Source organism: Notamacropus eugenii, chromosome 5 (genome assembly GCF_028372415.1).
Source record: "Notamacropus eugenii isolate mMacEug1 chromosome 5, mMacEug1.pri_v2, whole genome shotgun sequence".
In the NCBI taxonomy this organism is placed as follows: domain Eukaryota; kingdom Metazoa; phylum Chordata; class Mammalia; order Diprotodontia; family Macropodidae; genus Notamacropus; species Notamacropus eugenii.
In genome coordinates this window covers 40,769,669-40,786,530 of record NC_092876.1, presented here as the reverse complement: position 1 = coordinate 40,786,530, position 16,862 = coordinate 40,769,669, and positions in this window count along the sequence as shown.

The window sequence follows — 16,862 nt, the reverse complement described above, 5'->3', positions numbered from 1 at the left end:
ATCCATGAAAAATACAAGAATTTATATCTCCATGATGAGGGGCTTGACCAGACAGCTTCTCAAGTTCCTATCAGCTTTGGAAATGGTGTCCTCTGACTCTTTTGCACCCTGAGAAATTTGCAGAATACTTTATAAGCATAACCTAAGTCAAGCTTTGTGACAGCCCTCATGGAGCGATGCTCTAGGATGCTGGTGGATCATTGATGTGGGTTTTCCTTCTATATGCTACACATCCCACATGCATCACAACCCATCTGTGCCTCCCTATCCTGGTTATCTTTTGACTATGTCCTTGTATAAATTCACCATGGGATTCCTGTCTAGTGTTCAGGGGGCCTTCTTCATTTTCTCATGACATAACAAGGATACGAATGAATCATATAAGCTATCTGTCAGTCATCCTTTGTTCTTGTCCCACGATAGACTGGTCCATCTACTTTTTATTCATCTGTTTTATTCAATGCCCTCTATTTCTCCATTTCTTCTTGATAATTTCATAGGAGAAGAAAGTACAGCTGTGTAATTTGTCTGTGGTCACCCAGCTAGCAAAGGTCAAAGATGGAATTTGAACTCAGGTCTTCTTGATGTTAAATTTAGCACCCTAGTCATGATACTGTGCAAGATTTGTAAGTTCATAAAGAGTATGTAGCATGGAGTGCTATAAAGAGTACAGGACTTAGGCCAAGACTTGCATTTGAATCTCAGCTATGCTTCCTAAGCTCTGTGAACCTCAGTTTTCTTATCTGCTAAATGAGAATAATGGTGCTGGCATTCCCCTCTGTCCATGTCTGTTCTAAGGTTCATATCATATAATGCATTTTAAGTGTTTTGTAAAAGTTGAAGGACTATGTGAATGTCAGCTGCTATTATTATCAAGAGGGATAATATACATAACACACTTCACAAGTTTTAACTGCTTTATAACTGGAGGAGAGACAGAATGAACTAGTGGACAGAGAGTCAGCCTGGTGGTCAAAAGAGTCACTAGTCAAGGAACATTTATTAAGTATCTACAGTGTGCCAGGCACTGTGCTAAGTGCTGGGGAGAGAAATAGACATAAAAAGAAAGACACTCCTTGTCCTCAAGGAGCTTATAATTTAATGGAGAAAGGAAATCCACAAAAAGGAAGCTGAAAAGGTAAGGGACTGAAAGGGCAGGAAGGGAAACTGAAAGGGCAGGAAAAGAGGGTAAAAAGTACCAGGAGCAATGGATCTCAGGGAAGTCTAACAACAGTGCAGCTGGTGGAAATAGGGAGAAGATCATGCTGCCTTCTTCTTTAAATACAGGCTCTGAACCCCATGTCCCTGCTCTCCAGACAGAGGGGCAGAGGGGAGTAATGAGATGAGAATATTGTTGTCCAGTCATTTTCAATCGTGTCTGACTCTCAATGACCCCTGGGGTTTTCTTGGCAAAATACTGGAGTGGTTTGCCATTTACTTCTCCAGCTCATTTTACAAATGGGGAAACTGAGCAAACAAGGTTAAGTGACTTGCCCAGGGTCACACAGCCAGTAAGTGCCTGAGGCTGGACTTAAACTCAGGAAGAGGAGGTCTTTCTGACTCCACATCTGATGCTCTATCCACTGTGCTACCTAGCTGCCCCTGAGATGGGAGTGCCAAGGTTGATTTAATTTTTGTTAGATAATGAGATTTCCCAGAGATGAGTTTCCTGAAGAAGGAGAGCATGATGGAGAAATTCAAGTCCTGAGTTCAAGTCCTGTTCCTGATGGCTATGTGACCCTAACCAAGTGATTTAGCCTTTCAGTGACAGGAAAGAAGGAAGAAAGAAAGGAAGGAAGCAAGGAAGGAAGGAAGGAAAGAAAGAAAGAAAGAAGGAAAAGGCAAGGCAAGAAAAAGCAAGGAAAGGCAAGGAAGGGAAAATAGAGAGGGAGGGAAGGAGGGAGGGAGGAAAGAGGAGAGAAAGAGAAGAAAGGAAGAAGAAAAAGGATGGAAGGAAATTGAATGAGAAAGTGAATGAAAAATCATTTATTATTTACCATGTGCAAAGCACTCTGCAAAATGCTAGAAACACAAATAAAAACACAAGACCCTCCCTATCTTCAAGGAGTCTACATTCTAATAAAGGAAGATGTGTGTAGGGGAGTGGTAGCAAAGGAAGGGTGTTTTAGTCAAGGAAATCCCAAAAAAAGGCATTGTAGTCATGGAGTAGTATGCAATTTCCAGTAGCAATTGCCAAGGTTTTGAGGTTTTCTGAGTCAATTGTGGTTAAGTGACTTGCCCAAAGTCATACACCTAGTACATATCTGAGGTGGATTTTAACTCAGGTCCTCCTGACTCAAGGGCCAGGATTCTATTCACCACACCACCTAGCTGCCCAAGTGTTGTCGATTCTACCACCACCACCTTCTTCCCATCATCCCCTTCTTTCAATTTATATGATCACCTACCTGATTCATCACCTCCCTCATAGACTACAGAATATGATAGTGTTGATTTGATCACCATTCCCAAAGAGGCATTAAAGAAGGGAGAAAGGGAAGGATTTTAGGGTAAGCACTGAGTGCCAGGGCAGATGACAAGATAGCTGTTCTTAGGTGTACTCTTCTACCCCAATGAGATACTGGGAAAAGCTCCTGTAGGAAAATCTCTGGCGTTGGAGTCAAAAGATTTGGGTTCAGATCCTACCTTTAATGCTCACTACCTGTGTGCGCTTGGGCAAATCACAACCTCATTAAGCTTAAGTGTCTTCAAAATGAAGGTTTCAAACTAGATGGACTAGGATGCTACCTTATTTGCCTTGGTTTCCTCATCTATAAAATAAGAAAGTTAAACTACATGTTTTCTCTAAGTCTCCTTCTATTTCTACATCTATGAGCTATGAGTCACCATGCTGAGACCCTCCCATCTCAACATCCATTGTTCCATTTTATTCTCTGCATTTCATACACACACACATACACACACACACACATGCATGCATGCACACACACACACACACACACACATATTCTCCAGTGAAGGATATCATGACCAAAACAGCTTATTAACTGAACTCCTATGTTGCAATTCAACAACCCCACAAGGAGAAGATTTAACAAGGTGTCATTGACAGTGATGCCATCTTGGTGTTTCTCAGAACTGAACTGTGAAGTTAATTTGAGTAGAATGGTGGTTGGGTCCCTGAGCAGACACGGAAGGGCCTGATTTACTGTCCAATGACTTTCCAGCCCATTGGTGAGTTCCCAATTTACAAGCAGTCCTTCCTCCTCATTGAGTTTGTAAAGCTGTCTTCCCTGTGGCCACAGGAAACAAGATCAATGTTTATATGGCTGAGAACCCAAAGACCCACGGCTGCCTTGCAAGACGTGGGAGCCATTATCTGAGCCTTTAACTGACTGCATCCAAACACACACAAAGAAACCAGAGGGCTCAGTGCTCTCACAGGCACCAAGGGGAATGTATAAGGAAATAGAAAAGAAGCTAAGGCTATAGAACTCCTAATATAAAGTTAGCCAAATACTGCTAGGGGAAATTGGCATCGCCAAGATGAAAGGCTTTGGATGGGTACTTAAAATCCCCAAAGAAGTAATGACAAAACTGTTAGTTGTCCTGTCCTGTTATTTCCCCCAGCAGCTCTTCCATCAAATATAGACCTGAGCTTGACCCTATTTGCTTCCATGGGAAGCCTTGGTCATATCCTGAAATGATAGGTTTTCAAAAAGATCTGAAGCAGTACTGTTGGTCAGAATTGCAGAATTCCTCACACCTTCCCCCTCCCTCACCTCTAAAGTCATTCCGTTGTCAAATCTTATCTATTCTACCTACACAACATCTCTCCCATCATCCCCTTCTCTCCACTGCCGTAGTTTAGACCCTCATAACTTCCCCTGAGACTATCACGATAGCCTCCTAATTGGTCTGTCTGCCTCTAGACTCTCCCCACTTCAATCTATCATCCACACAGCTGCAAAATTGATATTCATAAAGCATAGGTCTGATGGTTCACTCTTCTAATTAAAAGGTTTCAGTGATTCCCTGTGGATAAGTGGGGGATGGTTTGGAAAGGAAAGAGACTTGAGGCAGAGAAACCAAATAGGAAGCTACTGAAACAGACCAGGTAAGAGGGGAAGAGGACTTGAACTAAGAAAATTAAGTGACTATGCGAGTGGAGAGCAAGTGAATGTGTGGGAGATGGATATTCTAGCTATAGAAATTTCAGGATCTGGCAACTAATTGAACCATAGGGCCATAGACTTAGAGGTCCAATTAGAGGGTTATTAAAGAATGAGTTCAACTTCCTCATTTTATAGATGAGAAAAGTAAGATCCAAAGGGGTTGATACCCAGGGTCATCAACAATAAACAATGGAGGCAGGACCTGAACTTGAATCTTATTGACTCTAAGATCAGTTCTCTATCTATTACATCCCTCTGTCGGGTGAGAGAGAATGAGGTATCAAGGATGATTCCAAAATTATCAACACAGCATCTGGGAAGAATGATGCAGAGGAATACAGCAGAGGTGATTAGGGGAACCCATACCCAATCTGATTACTCCTTTTATCAAGTAAGAGTTTACAACAAATGGAGAAATTCTGAATTCTGTGAATAAGTGCACTTACCCTAGTGTTATGATTTCTAGATGAGGTTGATGCCCACATTGTCAGAGTTAACAGCATTTGGGACACTCTGAAGGAAAGTGTGTGAGAGAAGAAGTATTAGATTGACTACCAAACTGAAGGTCTACAGAGCCATTGTGCTGACCTCTTTGCTGTATGTCTATGAAACCTGGACAGTATACCAGTGCAATGCCAGAAACAGAATCGCTTGCATTTGCATTGTCTTAGGAAGATTATGAAGATCACCTGACAAGATAAGTATATAGAATACTAAAGTCCTCAAGATAAACTGTCAAGCATTTAAGCTCTTCCGCAGAGAACACAATTCCAATGGGCTGGCCATGTCGTTCAAATACCAAGTATAGGTTTACCTAAACGATTATTTTGCACAGAACCCACACAAGGCAAGTGTTCATGTGAGAGTCAGAAGCAACACAGAAACACTTTCAAGATCTCTCTGAAGAACTTTGGAGTCAACTGCATGACATAGGAGACATTGGCAAAGGATCACTCAACATGGCGTGCCAGCATCAAAGGCACCGAGCTCCATGAGCAAAGCAGAATTGCAGGAGCTCAAAGAAACAGAAAATGTGCAAATTTAGAGCCATCTCCACTCCAAATGTTTAAATGGACTATTTGTACCCAAAGTGTGGAAGAGCCTTCCAAACTCACATTGGTCTGATCAGTCACAGTCAAACACACTGTACCTTGACTCCAACATAGTGTTGTCATTTGGTCTTCTTGGAGAATGTAGGATAACAGCCAATATCAGTTTAGGATTATTGACCTGCTTACCAGTCGACATTCACCTTCAACACAGGCTCATCTAGCTTCATGGAAAGTGGCCCCTTCAAAGACCCTTGACCTGTAATTTTATCCACCTGGTTGGAGGACTCAGCAGAGTAATTAGAGGTCTCCTGCCCACCCTTCATCTCTATGCATCTAAGCACCTGAGGTACCAACATGAGGATTTTAATGCAGGTCTCCCAACTCCAAATCCAACCCATGTCCCATACCATACAATTCAGTGACCCAGGGGAATTTGTCCAGGGTCACACCAGTCAGAAGTAGCAGAGGCAATAGTCAAACTATGAGCTCAGAAGTAACAGGGGCAATATGCAAACCATGTGCCTTCTGACTCCCAATCCAGGGATCACTGAGACTGTGGACATCTGAAGAGGCTTTAGGGTGGGAACCAAACTGGTGATGGATAAGATTTAAGGAAACAGATCCAACAAGGCCCATTTTGGGCACCTAGTCAATGCTTTCCTAGGAAGCAGCTCCTAGCCTCCTTCAGGTCTACAGCTATTTAAAGCCAATGACTGAAAAAACTAAATGTTGAAGGCAGCAGGGAAGTCTGTACATTTTAATTCCACTCTCTAAATATGGATTTCTCTAATTACCCAATAATCCTGGAGACCTTTCAATGAAATCCAAGCTCAGTCACTTTCCTGCCACAATGATCCCCTTTACCTTAAACCTCCCTCTAACTCCTGATAGGAGAAAGAAAAGAAGAAAGAAAAGAAAAGAAAAGGGAAGAGAAAGGAAGAGAAGGGCAGGGAAGAAGAAAAGAAAAAGAAAAGAAAGGAGTGAGGGAGGGAAAGAGGAAGGAAGGAAGGAAGCAAGGAAGGAAGGAAGGAAAGAGGGAGAAGAGTAAGGGAAGGAAGAAAAAAAAGAAAAAGTAAACAAAAAGTAGTCCTTTTCAGAGGCCATTGCTGGAACTAAAGCAATTTCAAAGACAAAATTACCATTGCTGAAAGGATCAGGTCTTTTTATTTGGAATGCTTAAGGAAAGATCATGTGGGCTTAATAGGAGACTCCCAAAAATCACAGGACCATAAATCTAGAGTTTGAAGAAGACCTTAGAGGTTATTACGAGAAATTACAAAGGAGAAAATGGAGTCCCAGAATGAGAAAAGGACTTTCCCAAGACTATAAAAGTGATACAGATAGGAAGAAAAAACTCCTGAGGAAAGGGTACTAAGGCAGTCCAAGGGCCCTCATCCCACCATTTACACTGGGGCCATGACAGATACTTCCAGACTAGGGCATCCCACCAACTCCCCATAATGAAGCTGGGACTGACATCCCCAAAGCAGAACAAGGGAAGGACAACCAGGGATATAGCCGGGGAGAATTGATCACTCTGGTCTTCAGGGTGAGGCAAGTAAAGGAAATCTATGACGATTTTGTGAGAATCTGCTCTTAGAACTAGGCAAAGAGTTACAAGGAACTCTCACTGAGACTCCATGACCCAGGCTTTAGGGCAGTTCAGTCAGTTGTTAGGAGTAAGAAGCTGGAGGTTACAGAGAAGCCAGCTTAGGCTCCATATCAGGAAAAACATCCTGACAATTAGAGTTGTCCCCAAGTCAGGTGCCATGACTTGGGAGGCAGTGGATTCCCCCTCACTGGAGGCTTTCAGGAAGAGACTGGATGACCACTTCTCAACAGTAGCAAGAGAGGGAAATCTTCATTCTCCCTCACCTCTCTGCAACCTGTGATACAGTTAATCACTCTCATCCTCGGACACTGCTCTCTCCTGGTTGTCCTCCTACTTATCTGACAATGTTTTCTCTGTCTCTTTTGCTAGATCCTTTTCTAGAGTATGTCCTGTAATCGGAAATGTCCCTGAGCATTCTGTCCTGGTCGCTCTCCTCTTTTCATCAGCTCCCATAGATTTATCATCTCTATACTGATGATTCTCATATCTACTTATCCTGCCCCAGTCTCACTTTGACCTCAAATCTCTGCTCTCCAACTGCTTTTCAGACATCTCAAACTGATTGTCTAATAAACATCTTTAGTTCAATACAAAATGTTCTGTTTGGCATTGAAAGCACTTTATAATCTAGCCCCCCAACTAACTTCTCAGTCTTCTTAAATTTAACTCCCCAACATGTACATCCAATGTCATTGGCTCCTCACTGCTTATGGGAAAAGATTAATTCTGTTTCAATTATGCTGAGTCTTGCCAAATTGGCTATCCCAAAGGTTACTTGGGGAGTCAAAGAAAAGCCCTGTGAGCTCTGCAGATATTTATAAAACTCCACCTAAGAAAAGTTTTCTATATTGGCAAACTGCCCCCATTCTTTCTTCCTTTTATGTCCCTGCTGAAAATAACTTTTGCATCACAATAAAAACATAAGCAAATACAGTCACTTGAAAGCCATCACCAATATGGATAGAATCTAGTATCTATTATCAGGTTCATTGACTCTGGGACTTTTGAAAAATACCAATTCATTTTGCTTGTTCTTCCCAATCTCAAGTCAGATGACTTCTGCCTACATCTCCAGTTTGAATAACAGTTCAGCCTTTGAGCTTTTTCCTTTGGAATAAGCATCCCAGAAATGAGTCAGGGTTCTATTATTTCCAATAATCTCCCCTTCTCACTTTCTCATGTATTCATAGCAAAAGGAAAAGGTTAAAGTATTAACTTCACCACAGTGAACACAGACCATTTCAAAAAACCACTTTCTGCTTCTCTGAAGGTAGAGAATGATTAATTTCTAACCTCAGCAAGCCCCAGCACTGGCTCAATGGAGTTGGATCAGTTCCAGTTGGGAAGAGCTACTTTCATTCTCTTGTTTCTTGTGTAGACCTTTGCCACTGTTTGGACTTCAATCAGATCTTCGGAAACCTACTTCTCAACTGCACATCAAAAACCCAGGGACCGGTGGTTGCTTAAGGGGGGTGCACTCAGGTTTGCAGGCTTTAGGGATATATGAACATTCTTTCACAAACTTAAACAAACATGGTAGGAAACTCTCCAGAGGACACCTCATCCCAGATGGACCATTTTTTTCCCCAATGCTAGAGTAAGTATTAAACAAAGGAAGATGTTCTCACCTTTGATTCACGATAGTTGTACAAATCTGACTTCTTGTTTTTTAAGGTTTGCTATTTGTATTTGATTTTAGTTATTTTTGTTACATTTTAAGTTCTGAACTATCTCCTCCCTCCCTCCTCACCTGCATATGTGTAAGTATGTATGATATATGCATGCGTATATGTACATGTGGATGTGTGTATATGTATGTGCATATATACAGAGAGAGAAAGAGAAAGAGAGAGAGATATGAAACCATACTATGCAGGCTTTCTATTTATCAGTTCTTTCTGGACATAGAAAGCATATTCCTTCAAAGGTCCTATGTAGCTGATCTGAGCGTTTATAATACTGAGAATGACTGGATCATTCACAGTCATTCTTCCAACCATATGGCTGTTACTGTGTACAGCATTCATTTTGCTCATTTCACTCATAATTTCATGTAAGTCTTTTTTTTTTTCCCTAAAATCCACCAACTTATCATTTCTTAGAGCACAGCAGTGTTATATCACAGTCACCCTCCACACCTTGTTTAACCAATACCCAATTGAAGGGTATCACCTCCATTTCTAGTTCTTGACCACACAAGTCGTGTGACTTCATGTCCCCTGGCTACTTCCTAATACAGGAGTTCTCAGCCTTCTCTGATAATCTAGTACAGTCATGATCCTCTTCCCAGAATAGTGTTTTTACATGTATAAAATAAAATAATGTAGGATTACAAAGGAAACCAATCCTACTGAAAAATAGTTATGAAATATTTAAAAAAAAATTATTGACTCCACATTAAGAACCCCCACAGCCCAGCATTTAGCACAATGTCTAGTACAGATTAGGTGCTTAATAAATGCTTATTAATTTACTGACTGACTATTTAAGCCTATAAATGATCTTATTTATATAGAAAGGAGGATAGGATTCTACCTATGACCCATAACGGTTGTGTAACCCTGGGTAAGCTACTTTACCTTGGTGCCATCCAGGCAACTCCTAAGGCTGTAAATTACACAGGAAGTGTTGATATGTACTGGTAGACGAAGTTTTCTCACTCTGAAGTGTCAGTAAAAGCACAGATCTAGCCCCCTTCACCCCTTCCCATGATACTAATTTGCAAGACCTTGTGAAAGGTTTTGGAAATACAAAGACAAAGGCTATAACGACCTGTCCTCAAGTTGCCAAGGCCCAAAACTATCCATTGCACCACCTAGCTGACTGAAGTCAGGAAGACCTGAATTCAAATCTAGCCTCCGACTCTTACTAGCTATATGACCCTGTTCAAGTCACTTAAGTGTTTGCCTCAGTTTCCTCATCTGTAAAATGAAAGCTAGATAAAGAATAGTAAATCACTCCAGTATCTTTGCCAAGAAAACCCCAAATGGGGTAACCAAAAATCAGAAATGGCTGAAACAACTCAACAATATCCTGATTCCAAGCCCAACACCATGCTATCTACCTGGCCTAATGGTTCAGAATTATGGCTGATCGGGCAGTAAATACAGCCCTGGGCCTAGAGTCAAGAAAAATCTGAATTCAAACCTGGCCTCAGACACTTCCTAGTGGTAAACACGTCTGGTAATTTTCTATTATTCCCTAGCTGTGACCACGGACAAATTAATTAACCTCTTTTGCCTCAGTTTCTCAAATGTAAAATGAGGATGGCCATAATAGCAACTAGATAATATTTTTTAAAAACTTCTTGGCATAGTACCTGGCAGATAGTAGGTGCTATATAAATGCTCATTCCCTTCATCCATCCCAACCTATGGGCTCTCACCCCACTGCCACTTTGCAGATCAATGGCTTTATTAGATTTGGGACACCTGTTGAATCTCCAATTAATTAAGCCAAAACAAGATGAGAGATTAACATCTAAGCTGGGCACACACACACACACACACACACACACACACACACACACACACACACACACACACACACACACACACACACACTGGACCTAAAACCTGAAAAGAGCATGGATATGTAACTGCACACATTCCACTAGAACCTGACGAGAATGGATTTTAGAAGTATGCCCCTGGCTTCTCCTTGAGCAGAAAGCAGGAGTGAATTGTTAGCCCTGCTCCTTGGCTAAGTGGGGAGAGATGGGCCAGGGCCTACCTGCAATCACCCTGGCCCTGCTTTCCTGATGAGGCAGGACTTTTGCTTGATGCTTGGCTCCTTTGAGCCTATGGGCCAACAGAACGTTTCTGGATCCTAATAAGAACTAAGTTATTCCTCTGTAACCTCTACGCCAGTTACATCTCATATTTTAGTTGCAGACTGCTGAGTATGTGGACTCTAATAAGCAAAAAAGATATGGAGACCAAAGCAGTGATTTTTCTGACAAAGGGAACTCCCAGAGGAGAAAACTGGCTACAAAAGTTATCAGTCAACACCTTCTCCAAGAGCTGGTCAATGCACAGAGAGGTAGATGGAATTGTCTACAGTTGTCAAGTGGGCAAATCTGGAACCCAAGTCTTCCTGGCTCGAAGTCAACTCTCTACTAACTCTGCCTCTCATGAATGACTATAAAAATCCTGCACAGTCTCTGTCTGCTCACCACGTAGTGCCTCCAGAAGCACAGTTTAGCATACTTTAATTAAATTAAATTAAATTTTGATCTGCATTCTCTCCCTTCCACCTCCCTTCTCCAACCCAACTGAGAAAGCAAGAAAAACAATATTTTTGTTACAAAATGCATGGTAAAGGAAAAAAAAATTTCCTACATTGATTATATCAGCTCATGCATGTGCATACATGTATGTATGTGTATATGTGTATATATGTGTGTGTATTGTGTATATGTGTATACATACACACATATATACAAATGCATGCATATACACATGTGTATGTGCATATATGCATATGTGTATTTATGTATTTTATATATGTATATGTGTATATATATTAAATAGATAGTTATTCCTTTATACATTATATATAGTATTTTACATGTCTTTTACATGTGTACATATTCATATCCATGTGTTTAAGTATATATACATGTGTGTTTGCTTATATGTACATAGATAGGAATACATATATGCGTGTAGATGTATATAATTAGGTTCTTCACGTCCATTACCTCCCTGTTTGGAAGTGGTCAGCATACTTCATCTTGAGACTGCTGGAATTGTGGTTGATGGACTTTTTCACATTTCTCCTTAATCTCATGTTTCTAACATTTCACAAAATTGGAGAGCTGACAAGGACTTTAGAAATCATGTTGTACTAACCTTCCATTTTTAAAAATTAAATTTTATTTTTTTCAATTAATAACATTTGCTTTATCTCTCTCCTATATTCCACCTCTAAATAAAAATAAAAATAAAACAAAAACCATATAACACTTTATGAACTGATGCAGACTGAAGCGAGCAGATAACTTATGCTATAATACTAATATTATTAAAAATGACTAATTTTAAAAGGCTTAAGAAATCTGATTAACAAAAAGATTGACAAAGATTCTGGGGAACTAATGAAGAAGAACATTATGCCCCTATTTACAGAGGGATGATGGGCTGATATGCAGAAAAAGAATTCAATTTTGGAAGTAATCAAAATGGGAATATTTTGAGTGACTGCTTATGTGATTCAGTAGTTGTTTTTTCCTTCCTACTTCCGTTCTTTCCTTTCTGCCTTTCTTACTTCTGTTCCTTCCTTCTTTCTTTTTAGTGCATGGGGAAAGGTCAGAGAGAAAAAAATAAATGATTGATAACAGAAAAAAATAAAATAATAAATATTTTAATAGATATATGATCAAGCAAAACAAATTCTTATATTAACCATGTCCCATGTTTCTGTCTTTCTCTGCCTGCTTTCTCTGCTCTTTTTCTTCCCCTTTCAGTCTCTCTCTGCCTTTTTTCTCTCCTCCTACTCCCCTTGTCTCTCTTTTCCCTCTGTCCCTTCCTTCCCCTTTTCTCTCCTTCCTCTTCTTTCTGTCTCTGCCTCTGTAACTCTCTCTGTCTGACTCTCTCTCTCTCTCTCTCTCTCTCTCTCTCTCTCTCTCTCTCTCTCTCTCTCTCTCTCTCTCTCCTTTTTCTCCCTCTCTACTTTTTAATGGTGACTGAGGCAAAGACTGTTGTAAGCTTCTTACAGGCTCTTTTAGATGATAAAGTATTAGAGACAGAACAGAGTAGCCCATATGATCACGTGAGCTTCAAAATGTCAGAAGGTCCACCAGACAAAGGTCTAGGAACTGGAACTTGTATCAAAGTTTGCCAGCAACTGAGTATTGTGCACATAAGCAGCCCTGAAAAATGACCTGCTTGGCATTACCTGGGACAAAGCCAAGATGGCAGAGTAGAGAAAGCACTCAGCTGAGCTCTCCCAATATTCTCTTTCAAACAACTTTAAAATAATACCTCAAATAAAATTCTGGAGTAGTAGAGCTAACAAAAGGTCAGAGTGAGACATTCTTCCAACCCAAGACAATATAGAAGGTTAAAAAGAGAGATCAGTGACACAGGGGAAGAAACTGGCCTAGAGACACATGAATAAAACACCAGTGGTGGGACTAATTGTTGGTGACAGAAACAGCATCAGCTTCAGGAGTTCTCAAGACATAGATAGCAAGGTGGCCTAGAAACTGGTCAGAAAGTGATTATAGGAGAACCCTGTCCTAGCACTAGATGCAGGACCAGATGCTGTTTGACACCTCCATTGTCTATACCCACTTCCTGGTCATAGCTCAAGAATGGAGAGGAGCACTTTTGATCAAGAGGAACTGTGGAACAGTATAACTTCTGGTCCCAATGAAGAAACCCTTCCTGAGTAAGGATCAGAATACAGACCAAGAGAACATGACATAACTTGCCACAGATCACACCACCATGCAAGCACCAACCTTCCGCCCAAAGTAGCTCTGAAAACAGCTTGAATCTTGAAGATGTGCCCCTCCTTCTGCCACAAACTGGGAACAGAACCCAACTTTAACAAAAGTTCAAAATTCGTTCTTTACAGGGTGGGAAATGAGCAAACAACAACAACAAAATCTCACAATTAAAAGCTTCTATAGTGACAGGGAAGGTGAAGACACAAACTCAGAAGGAAACAATAAAATCAAAACAACAAAGATCAAAACCTAAAGACAAAAGTGAATTGGATACAATCCCAACAAGAATTAGTGGAAGAACTCAAAAAGTTATTTTTAAAATCAAATAAGATCAGTAGAAAAGAATTAGGTAGAGAAATTAAAGCAAAGGAATAAAATTGTGAAAATATAATTAACAGCTTGGCAAAAGAGACACACAAAGAATACTGAAGAAAATAACACCTTAAAAAGCAGAATTCGCTGAATGGAAAAAAAAGGTACAACTGAAAAAGAGGCTCACCGAGCAAAACCATTCTTTAAAAATTGAAGTTGAGCAACAGGAAGCTAATTACTCTATGAGACAACAAGAAACAATAACATAAAGTTAAAAGAATTAAAACATAGAAGACAATGATTCCATTAGATAAACAAACTGACCAGGAAAAATAGATTAAGGAGAGCTAATACAAGAATTGTTGGACTACCTGAGAGACTAAACATCATATTTCAAAAAATTATCAAGAAATTGAGAGAATCCATTAATTACTACCTAAAGGAGATCCCAAAATGAAAACTCCTGGGAATATTATAGCCAAATTCCACAGCTTCCAGGTCAAAGAGAAAACACTTCAAGCAATCAGAAAGAAACCATTTAAATACCATGGAGCCACTGTCAGGATCACACAATATTTAACAGCCACAACATTAAAGGAGTGAAGGACTTGGAGTATAATATTCTAGAAGGCAAAATAACTAGGATTACAACCAAAATGACACACCTAGCAAAACTGAGTATAATTCTTCAAGAGAAAAAAATGGATGTTTCAAGCATTCCTGATGAAAAGACCAGAGTTAATTTTTTTTAAAGTGACTTTCAAGTGCAAAGCTGAAGAGAAGCATAAAAAGATAAACATGGAAGAAAAATCATAAGGAATTCAATAAGATTAAACTGTTTACCTTTGTATATGGGAAGATAATATACATATCTTCTAAGAAACTTATAATTCTTCTGGAAGTTAGAAGGATCCTACATAGAAAATGGGGTATGGAAATTATTGAATTATATTGGGATGATCAAAAAAGAAAATGAATAGATGCAAAAGAGAAAATGCCTGGGAAAAGGTAAAAGGGAGAGGGAAAATGGGGGAAATTACCTTTCATTGAAGTGGTGTACAAGGAAGAGCTTTTACAATGGAAAGGGAAATGGAGGGGTAGGCAATGTTTGAATCTCACTCACATCTAAATTGGTTCAAAGAAATATATATATACACATACATACACATACACACACACACACACACATATATATATATAGTTTAAAGATGTATATATATATATATATATATATATATATATATATATATATATATATATATATATATATATATATACTTAATTGGTAATAGAAATCTATCTTTCAACATGGAAGTAGGAGGCAAAGGGGATAAGAGAAAGAGAGGATGATAAAAGGAAGAGCAAAGAAAAGACAGCAATGTTGAAAAGCAAAAAATATTTTAGAGAAAGGACAAGATAAAAAAAGAAAGAAGGATGAACAAGGAAATAGGATGGACAGAAATGTACAGCTACTAATCATAACTGTAAATGTGTATGGGATGAACTCACCCATAAAACAGAAGTGATAGCAGCATGGACTAGAAACCATAATCCAACAACATGTTATTTACAAAAAACAAATGAAACAGAGAGACACACACAGATTTAAAATAAGGGACTGGAGCAGGAACTATTATTCTTCAGCAGAAACAAAAAAGACAGGGTTAGAAATCATAATCTCAGACAAAGCAAAAGGAAAAAATAGACATAATTTAAAAGAATGAGAAGAAAAACTAAATCTTGCTAAAAAGGAATCATAGACCATAAAGTAATATCAATACTAAATATATATGCACCAAATGGCACAGCATCCACATTCTTAAAGGAAAAGTTAAATGAAGTACAAGAGGAAACAGACAGTAAAACAATACTAGAAGAGAATCTCAACTTGTCCCTCTCAGAGCTAGACAAATCTAACCATAAAATAAATAAAAAAGAAGTCAAAGAGTCAAATAGAATCTTAGAAAAATTGGATCTGATAGTCTGCTTCAGAAAACTGAATAGAATAGAAAGGAGTATACCTGTTCCTGAGCTGTATGTGACACCTTCACAAAAATTGACCATGTATTGGTGCATAAAACCTCACAACTAAATGCAGAAAAGCAAAAATATTAAATTAGCTCTTTTCTGATCATAATGCAATAAAATTACATTTCATAAAGGGCTGTGGAACTATTAATTGAAAGTTACTTGGAAACTAAATAATCTGAACCTGAAGAATGAGTGGGTAAAAGAAAAAATGATATAAATAGTCAATGATTTCATTAAAAAGAATGACAACAACACCACAACACTCCAAAATTTGTGGGATGAGGTCATAGAAGAAATTTTATGTTTCTGAATGCATATGCCAATTAAAGAGAGAAAGGGCAGATCAAATAGCTGAGAATGCAACTAAAAAACATAGAAAAAGAACAAATTAAAAATCTTCAATCAAATACCAAAATAAAAATCCTGAAAACGAAAAGAAATTAATAAAAATATTTTCAAGACAACTACTGAGCTAAGTATGAGACAGTTTTATGAAGAAAAAAGAATAAAGTAGATAAAATATGGATTAATTTGATTTTCAAAAGGAAGAAAACCAAATTACTAGTATCAAAAATGAAAAAGGTGACTGCACCAACAACGAAGATGAAATTAAGGGATTATTGGGAGTGATCTTGCTCAATTATATGCCAGTAAAACTATCAGTCTAAGTGAGGTTGATATTTACAAAAATATAAGCTTCCTAGAATAACAGAAGAGAAAATAGAACACTGAAATAACCCTATCTTAGAAAAAGAACTTCAACAAACCATTAATGAGCTCCCTAAGAAAAAATTATCAGTACCATATAGATTTACAAGTGAATTCTATTTTAACAAATAGGGAATTATTCATCCCAATTAGTATGGGGATTAATTGTTTATATTATATTAATGTTACATTAATATTATATTATATTAATTGTTTATATTATATTAATAGTTTATGTAGTTATAAACTATTTGAAAAAATAGGCAAAGAAGGAGTTCTACCAAGTTCCTTTTCTGACACAAATATAGTTTTAATGCCTAAACCAGGTAGAGGAAAAACAGAAAAGGGAAATTATACACCAATTTTCTTAATGAAAATTAATGCAAAGGAATTTAAATAAACCACTAGCAAGGAGATTACAGCAATATATCACAAAGATCATATACTAAGACTGTGTAGGAATTATACCAAGAATTCAAGGTTGCTTCAATATCAGGAAAATTATCAGCATAATTGACCATATCAATAACAAAAACAACAAAAATTATATGATCATC